Source organism: Olea europaea, chromosome 9 (assembly GCF_002742605.1).
Source record: "Olea europaea var. sylvestris chromosome 9, O_europaea_v1, whole genome shotgun sequence".
Taxonomy (NCBI): domain Eukaryota; kingdom Viridiplantae; phylum Streptophyta; class Magnoliopsida; order Lamiales; family Oleaceae; genus Olea; species Olea europaea.
In genome coordinates, this window is record NC_036245.1 from 3,451,407 (window position 1) to 3,460,360 (window position 8,954).

Consider the following 8,954-nt stretch of genomic DNA (forward strand, 5'->3'; position numbering starts at 1 on the left):
GCATGAGAAGAGTATTCATCCCTTCTCTATTATAAAACTCGTGCCTAAAATTAAGAACCAACTTCTATGCATAGCCATATCTTTGTCCAGGAACCTAGATTACCTTCCGAAAAAGTAGATCTAGTTACATAACTCTAAAACTATAAACTAATCACTTAGTTTCAGCATTACAAATTTAATAATATATAAATATTGCCTTGCAAAAGTAAAGGTGGAAAAATAAATTATTAAAAAAAGAAAAAAAAAGCCTACGCCAAAAATAAGCTATTGATTTCATGAATTTGATTGTTTTTCTCACTCTAACTTTTTTTATTTAATTTAATTTTAATACATATTAAAATGTTGTGTAAATATTTAACGTGGTTCATTGTCTTTCGAAGTTTTTGTCCATATATGTGATCGCACATTTTTTTTATAACTCAAGTGTCTAAGCCTCGTCCAACTAATCTTGAAGAGTGTCACCTTTCTCCCTTGATTCACCACCTGAGGTAAATCAGACTGGAACATAATTTATATACATTTGGACTGAATATTCGGGATGAAGTTCTCCTTCTAGTGGACCCTTTTACGACATGCAAACTAGACCTGAACTCTTCATTATCTTACAACATTTAATATATTGATGATGAAACGATTTTAATCATATCGATGTAAATTGATTTTACTAAATGTTACATCAATAATTTGTAGTTTTTGTGGCTAACCCTGAGGAATTAACAAAAAAATTCAGCAGTTTCACTGAACGAAGTTCAGATTGTACATGTGGCGATCATTTGTGTTCTATTTTCGGCATAAAATTGATTTTAGCTTCCTAGAGTCATTGAATTAGATACTTGACTAACAAAGATGTGTATGACATATAACTAGAAAGGTAATATTGAAAGAAGTATAGAATAGTTGATTCTAGTGCTAAGGTATAAAAATTTATCGTCAATTAAATAATGAAATATAAGGATATAGGACATTTCTCTTAACAAAATTTACCTCTTAAGACAGAATTTTAAATCTGAATATAATGTTGAAGTCTAATAAGTTTAAATAACCATTTCGATCCCATTAAGATTCAAAATAAGCACACAGATTCTAGGATTGGCATTCTCAAACAAGTCATCAACGGGAGTACGTTAGTAAATCTCACATTGAATTACAATGAATTAATATTCAATGTATTATTAAAGACAATATTTAAATGATATATGTGGTATTATCTAATAGCTCTTCAAGTGGTCCAACATCAGGTTCATGAGGTCGGAAGTATGAGACTTGTCAACATGTAAGTGTCCATGTCAACAAGTTATCCAGAAAGAGATTTTTTTTTTCCAAATACGTGTTAGCTAATCAAATGTGGAATTTGAGAAAAGAAACTCCGTGTAAAATGGGGTAGAATTTTACGTCCACTTGCCAAAGGCATTCCATAGAATTTTCAAGACTTTTGGCGTGTTAGAGACTTCACAATCAAGTCAAGATTTGTCTTCATATCCAAGTAGCATGAGAAGAGTTTTCATCCCTTCTCTATTATAAAACATGTGCCTAAAATTAAGAACCAACTTCTATGCATAGCCATATCTTGGTCCCGGAGCATAGAATCCCTTCCTAAAAAGTAGATCTAATTACATAACTCTAAAACTATAAACTAATCACTTAGTTCCAGAATTACAAATTTAATAATATACAAATATTGCCTTGCGAAAGTGGGGGGGGGGGGAATAAGCCTACCCCAAAAATAAGCTATTGATTTCATGAATTTGATTGTTTTTCTCACTCTAACTTTTTTTTATTTACTTCAATTTTAATACATAATATAATGTTGTGTAAATATTTAAAGTGGTTCATTGTCTATCGAAGTTTTTGTGTATATATGTGATCATACTTTTTTTTTTTTATAAATCAAGTGTCTAAACCTCGTCCAACTAATCTTGAGGAGTGGCAGCTTTCTCCCTTGATTCACCACCTGAGGTAAATCGGATGGGATCATAATTTATCTACATTTGGACTGAACATTCAGGATGAAGTTCTCGTTCCTGTGGACCCTTTTACGACATGCAAACGAGACCTAAACTCTTCGTTATTTTACAACCTTTAATATATTGATGATGAAACGATTTTAATCATATCGATGTAAATTGATTTTACTAAATGTTACGTCAATAATTTGTAGTTTTTGTGGCTAACCCGGAGGAATTAACAAAAAAATTCAGCAGCTTCACTGAATGAAGTTCAGATTGTACTTGTGGCAATCATTTGTGTTCCATTTTCCGCATAAAATTGATTTTAGCTTCCTAGAGTCATTGAATTAGATACCTGACTAACAAAGATGTGTATGATATATAATTAAACGTGTAGATCTAAGAAGTGAGGCCTAGGCATACTGCAGTTTAACTAGAAAGGTAATATTGGAAAAAGTATAGAATAGTTAATTCTAGTGTTAAGATATAAAGATTTCACGTCAATTAAATAACGCAATATAAGGAGATAGGATACTTCTCTTAACAAAATTTACCTCTTAAGATAGAATTTTAAATCTGAATGTAATGTCAGAGTCCAATAAATTTAAATAACCATTTCGATCCCATTAAGATTCAAAATAAGCACACAGATTCTAGGATTGGCATTCTCAAACAAGTCATCATCGGGAGCATGTTAGTGTAAATCTCACATTGAATTACAACGAATTAAAATTCAATGTATTATTAAAGACAATATTTAAATGATATATGTGGTACTATCTAATAGCTCTTCAAGTGATCCAACATCAAGTTCATGAGGTCGGAAGTATGAGGCTTGTCAACATGTAAGTGTCCATGTCAACAAGTTATCCAGAGAGAGATTTTTTTTTTCCAAATACGTGTTAGTTAATCAAATGTGGAATTTGAAAAAAGAAACTCCGTGTAAAATGGGGTAGAATTTTACGTCCACTTGCCAAAGGCATTCCATAGAATTTTCAAGACTTTTGGCGTGTTAAAGACTTCACAATCAAGTCAAGATTTGTCTTCATATCCAAGTAGCATGAGAAGAGTATTCATCCCTTCTCTATTATAAAACTCGTGCCTAAAATTAAGAACCAACTTCTATGCATAGCCATATCTTCGTCCCGGAACCTAGATTACCTTCCGAAAAAGTAGATCTAGTTACATAACTCTAAAACTATAAACTAATCACTTAGTTTCAGAATTACAAATTTAATAATATATAAATATTGCCTTGCAAAAGAAAAGGTGGAAAAATAAATTATAAAAAAAAAAAAGCCTACGCAAAAAATAAGCTATTGATTTCATGAATTTGATTGTTTTTCTCACTCTAACTTTTTTTATTTAATTTAATTTTAATACATATTAAAATGTTGTGTAAATATTTAACGTGGTTCATTGTCTTTCGAAGTTTTTGTCCATATATGTGATCGCACATTTTTTTTATAACTCAAGTGTAAAGCCTCGTCCAACTAATCTTGAAGAGTGTCACCTTTCTTAAATAATTCAATACTAAAAGAAAACAATTTCAAAAATATTTTTAGAATGGGTTCCATGCATGTAACGACTATAGACGTGAAATTTTTTGCAAAACTTAAAAAGTAATGTTGCTGTTTTAGTTTTTGTCTTAAATGGTAATTGTCAAAATAAATTCATTTGCATAGCTATCAATCTTGAAACTTCATCAAATTTTAAAGTAAACTAGGAAAATCCTTATAATATGATATAGTAAAAAATTAGCTTCCTTTGGCATCATATGAGGCATTAAAATATTTTTCAAAACCCAACAGGAACCTAGTTGAAAGGTAAACCGATACAGTTCACTTAAAATGACATATAAAATTCCACAGACATCAAAACCATATGATTTCAAATTTATACAGTAGATAATCCATGAGACTATCAAATCCAATTAGTTTTATCCAGAAATTCTAAGTAACAGTCGAGTTATAAATTTTTGAAGTCAAGGTAAAAAGCGGGAAAACAGCGACACTAGCCAGTACAGTCTACTTTAAGTGACATATAAAATTTTACCGACGTTGGATTGACACGATTCTAACTTTATTCAGTAGCTAACTATGTGGTTATCCAGTGCCATTGGTTTTGTCTAGAAATTCCAAACAACAAATGAGCTGTGAATTTCTAAAGTCGAGACAGAAACTGAAATTTTTAAAAGACAACAATACTTTAATTTGCTAGCACTTCCTTTTTTTTTTTCCTTTCTTTTTGTAAATGGTATTTTGTAAATTAACTTCTATGACATATATCTACTTTTAAACATAACTTATTCATGAAAAAATATTCTTAGAATAGTTCCACACATGACGTCCATAGAAATCCATTTAAAAAGAAACAAACGTAAACATTTCATGATTGAATTAAAATTATTAAATCACCGGCTTTCTCCATAGCGTGTTGTATCATCCTCTACCATCACCCACACTCCCAAAAAAATCCATTCAACATCTAGAAAAGGGAATTAACCCATGAGATATCATCGGTGCATTTCGTTATCAAATTAAAAATTTCGAACTATAGATTCATACAGTAGCACGTAGATGGATTTTTGGCAAAATCCAATTACTATAGCATTATCATAAAACGTAGAGCTAGTGAATGATCATTTAAACAGTTGTAATGCCAAAGCACCATACCTGGAGTTACCATTTTATTCAAACATTTATCGTAAAATCATAATTTGAAAACGAAATAAACACTTGCTCCTCTACCTACCTTGAATTTTCTTGGATACAAATGAACAAAATGTGCAGAAAGCCTTTTTTCTTCTCACCCTTGTTATTCCCTTAAGCTTAACTTAACATTGAAATATAATTTTTTGAGAGAAAATAAGAGTAAATTCGGATTTGAGGAGGGGTGTAGTGAAAAAGTTATCTTTCACTTTTTGTAACCTTCATTTTTAATGAAAAACTAAATGAGGGAGTTGTATTTTCATTAAGTTTGTTAAAATGGATCTTTAACTACGAATTTGAAGAATTTTTAAGCCATAAAAAAAATTAACTCATAAAAAGTTTTACAAAAACATCTACATGGTGATTCGAACTTGGGTAGCCTGTATGAAATACCATGTAGATGACCATTGTCGAAACCATATTATTCATTAAATCTTTGTAATCAAACTTACTTAAACTGAATCTCTTAAATTGTTGGCTTTTAATTAGCTTATTGCTTGGGCTTTCATAATCTTAAATAGGTTGAGCTTCCATAGCTCGTTTCTTAAATGGGCTAGGCTCGTGGTGTTAGATCATCACAAAATAATAGCCTAATTTCACTTTATTTCTCGGGCTTCTACAATCCATCCCCAATTTCATCACGAATCATCGTTCTTACTGTATTTGCCATTATGCGTAAGATTTCTTTTTTAATACTCGGAGCAATGTATTGGGCATTCTTTGGAGCATTCTTCAAAACAACTTGGTCAATTTCTGTATTCGTTTCTTCCAAATTTTTTATCTTTCAATAAAATTTCCACGATTCAATGAAGATCATGACCTCTGAAAGAACAACTTTGAATTCTAGTCATCGAGCACTTCAAATTGATGTCTTTAAACGTAAACAACGTTTCTCAACTTCTAAATTCGATACAATATACATCACTTTAATAGTATGTTGAGATGGCTTCATTAAATCTTTAGCTCTTCTCTCACACATACTGTGATCCAATGATCGCAAATGTGTAAGAAACGTACATTTTGATCCATCATTAACCCTTTTTCATTGGTTATATCCAGAAGTTACTAGCGCCGAACAATTGGAGGGATTTCTATCATTTCGAAAACAATATGCCCTATCTATTATAGGTGAATACTCTAGCCAAGGAAATTGGTTGAACCATTTTGCCTGAAAGCGACGAGATTGAGATTTTCCTTATGTCTTCTGATACTCAATAAGTTTTGGTTGATAAAGCCCAGCCTTTAGATATGCCACTCTAATCTCATCTCATAGATAAAAAGGAAATTCAAGTATTTACTTTCTTCTTCCCAGTTCTCATTCAATGCTAATATTTGAGGATGAATGTCGTTCGATTTCTAGTGGAAATAAAGGTTGATCTTTAGTTAGTCCATCAAAAGTTGTGCTTTCTGTAGGTCGATCTACCCTTTCGAAGAAGGAAAACAAGTTCTGATTCTTCTTGAGAGGTGGTTGACCTTCCATTTTCAATTTCTTAAAATCGCAAAAAAAAAAGTTAAAAAAAAAGGAAAATCAATCAACGATATTGCTCTGACGACAATCAAAATATAATTTACTAAGTTGACAAGGCAAAAATAATAATTCATTAGGCCAACAAGGCAATAACAACAATCATTAAGCCTACAAAGCAACATAGACAAATAGGCGACAACATTTAATTCAATATTTTGCCAACAAGGCAATAACTAGAGGGATGGGGACATTTACTTACTAGGGTGTATTGAAACTTTTGCTTTTCCTACTTGTCTCTGGAATTAAGCCTGTTGACACTTGACAATTAAGCCTGCTGACAAATGACAATGAAGAAGAATTCTACATTAGAATTTAGGATGAACTTTTTAGTCCACTCTTTTAATTCATATTGTAACTTAAGAAAAATAAGGTCATCAAACGGAGTTGCATAAAATGATAAAAATTATTGCATTAATCTCCCACATAATAGAAAACATTTATTCAAGTATTGAAATTGAATGTCCACGACTCCACAGGTCAACAAAAATGTTACGTACTTGGCAAAACCTCAAAATCTACTCCAGTTTTGAATTGATCACTAAATTACAAACCTCAAATTTCAATTTCGCCTAGAAACTTAACCATGGCTGAACACCAGGCTCTTGCAGACTTTTATCATTTATCATATTTTTATTTTTATGACCTAGTTTTGCATCAAAATTTACGTCTATAAATTTAGCTCTCAAAAATGAGCGTGTTTAATTATTAGGGAAGGGAAAATTAGTCTCGAAAATTCCAATGGTATAAACTATTTGAAAACAATGTTTCTAATATTGGAGGACCTTATATAAATGACATAAATGGGATCTTAAGGAGATCGTCTAATTTATTTAAAAATTGACCCAACTTTATTGGCTTAGTCATAGCCTGTCATACACTTCAATTGCATATAGAATTATAAAGCCATGACAGAAAATACTCAATAATCTCAGAAAAATAGAGAGAATTCGACCAGTCACTAATGGAGCAATAGTTCTGAATCTTTCCACATTTCTCTCAATTTTCTCTCTTTATTTTTTAAGTTACTTGCATATCCTTAACTTGTTCTAAAAATTCTCGAATATGGAGTATTGCACAATTGGACTTGGCAAAGCCTCAAAGTGTTTAAAAAATTAAATCTACAGCAAAATAATCAATCAATCACATAACATTTAAACTTGTCATGGACATTCAAGTAAAAACAATGGGCAATGGACATTCATCTCTTCTTAGTTCATACAAAAATAATAATAATAAAAAATAAAAAAAAACCAGTAAGCCAACATAAGTTTAGGGATAGGTCATAGGTATTAATGTATTATTTTATACACAAATTTAACATAAAAATCATCCATACAAACTCCAAGAAAAATTTTATTCTATTCCTCAAACACAACCCGTTCTCAAATATTAATAGTCCATATGATATGATATTAAGTACTAAAAATATATATAAAAAATGGTCTAAGCTACAAAATGCAAGAAACTAAACTTAAAAATGGCAAAATCGAAAGTACATACTGCTGGGCATTGGCTATGGACCGCTGGCTAAATGGCTTCTATCATCTATGGACCTTGATAGACTAACAGACCGAAGAGGAAGAAGAATGAAGCGTGGGTTTGGGCCGGTAGCTGAAAGGACATGGGCTGGCAGGTGAATTGAAATGGGCTCAACCAAAAAATATATATATATATGGACCACTTGGATCTGGGTTTGGGAGAACATCAACTAGGCTGATAGTTTGTATATCTCTCTCACCCTCTTTGAGTTTCAGAGCATCCTTGGTCAAGAATCTTGCAAGATTCAAGGATATGAGATAAAATAGCATCCTCTATTGTCATTTTTTGAAATTCAACTCATTGAATTTCTTCGATTTCTCCTATCTATAACAGGAACCGTTAAACTAGGCCAATTGTTCCAAGCCATTGACTAGGTCATAGCATAACTTGGCAATTGAGCTACAGTCAGAGTCACAATGTGACTTGACAATTGAGTCAACAGTTTATTTTTCAGTAACCATATCCATATTGGTTAATCTGGTTACCATTTCTGAAACACCAAACTACTATTAAATTCTCAGTGCATACAAAATAAAACTGATTTTTTATTTTCGCATCATTTTAAGATTTTCAGTAAAATTATAATAGAATATAATATATTAGAGAAATAATAAACAAAAATTGAAATTGAAAAAAAAAATCACAACTAAATAGCATAACAAAATAGCCAATTGATGCATGTGAAAACACAATTTATATCCTTAAAAAGATTCACCATCTCACTATAAGTGCTTGAGGTTTTGTTGACAGCCAATACAATTGACAAACCAGTACTGATTTTATTTGAACATCATCATCAAGACTTGGATATGGACACATGAAATGAATAAAGAATATATTTTGGAATAAAGAAATTTGTGTATGGAACCGATGAAAATGACCACTCTTAAAGTCTAATGAGTGACTTATTATACCATTAATTTATCATTAATCTAACAAATAACACCCATGTTAACATAAGCACCAAACCGCTGAAGTATTAAGAGCTGAAAACTATGGAAGGGTAGTTAAAAATAAATAAAAATAAATAGAAAACATGGATCCTACTGAGACCAAATTTCAGTTTGTCATTCGAGTAAGCATGTGACATTTGCACATGAGTTCAAATGCCTTTTCATCTTTCCTATACAAGACAAACTATAATTTTTCTTTTCGTCTAACAACGACTTCCAGTGAGTATAAATTAATCTTCAATTTATCACTAACATGAGCATCATTCTGATTAGTAAA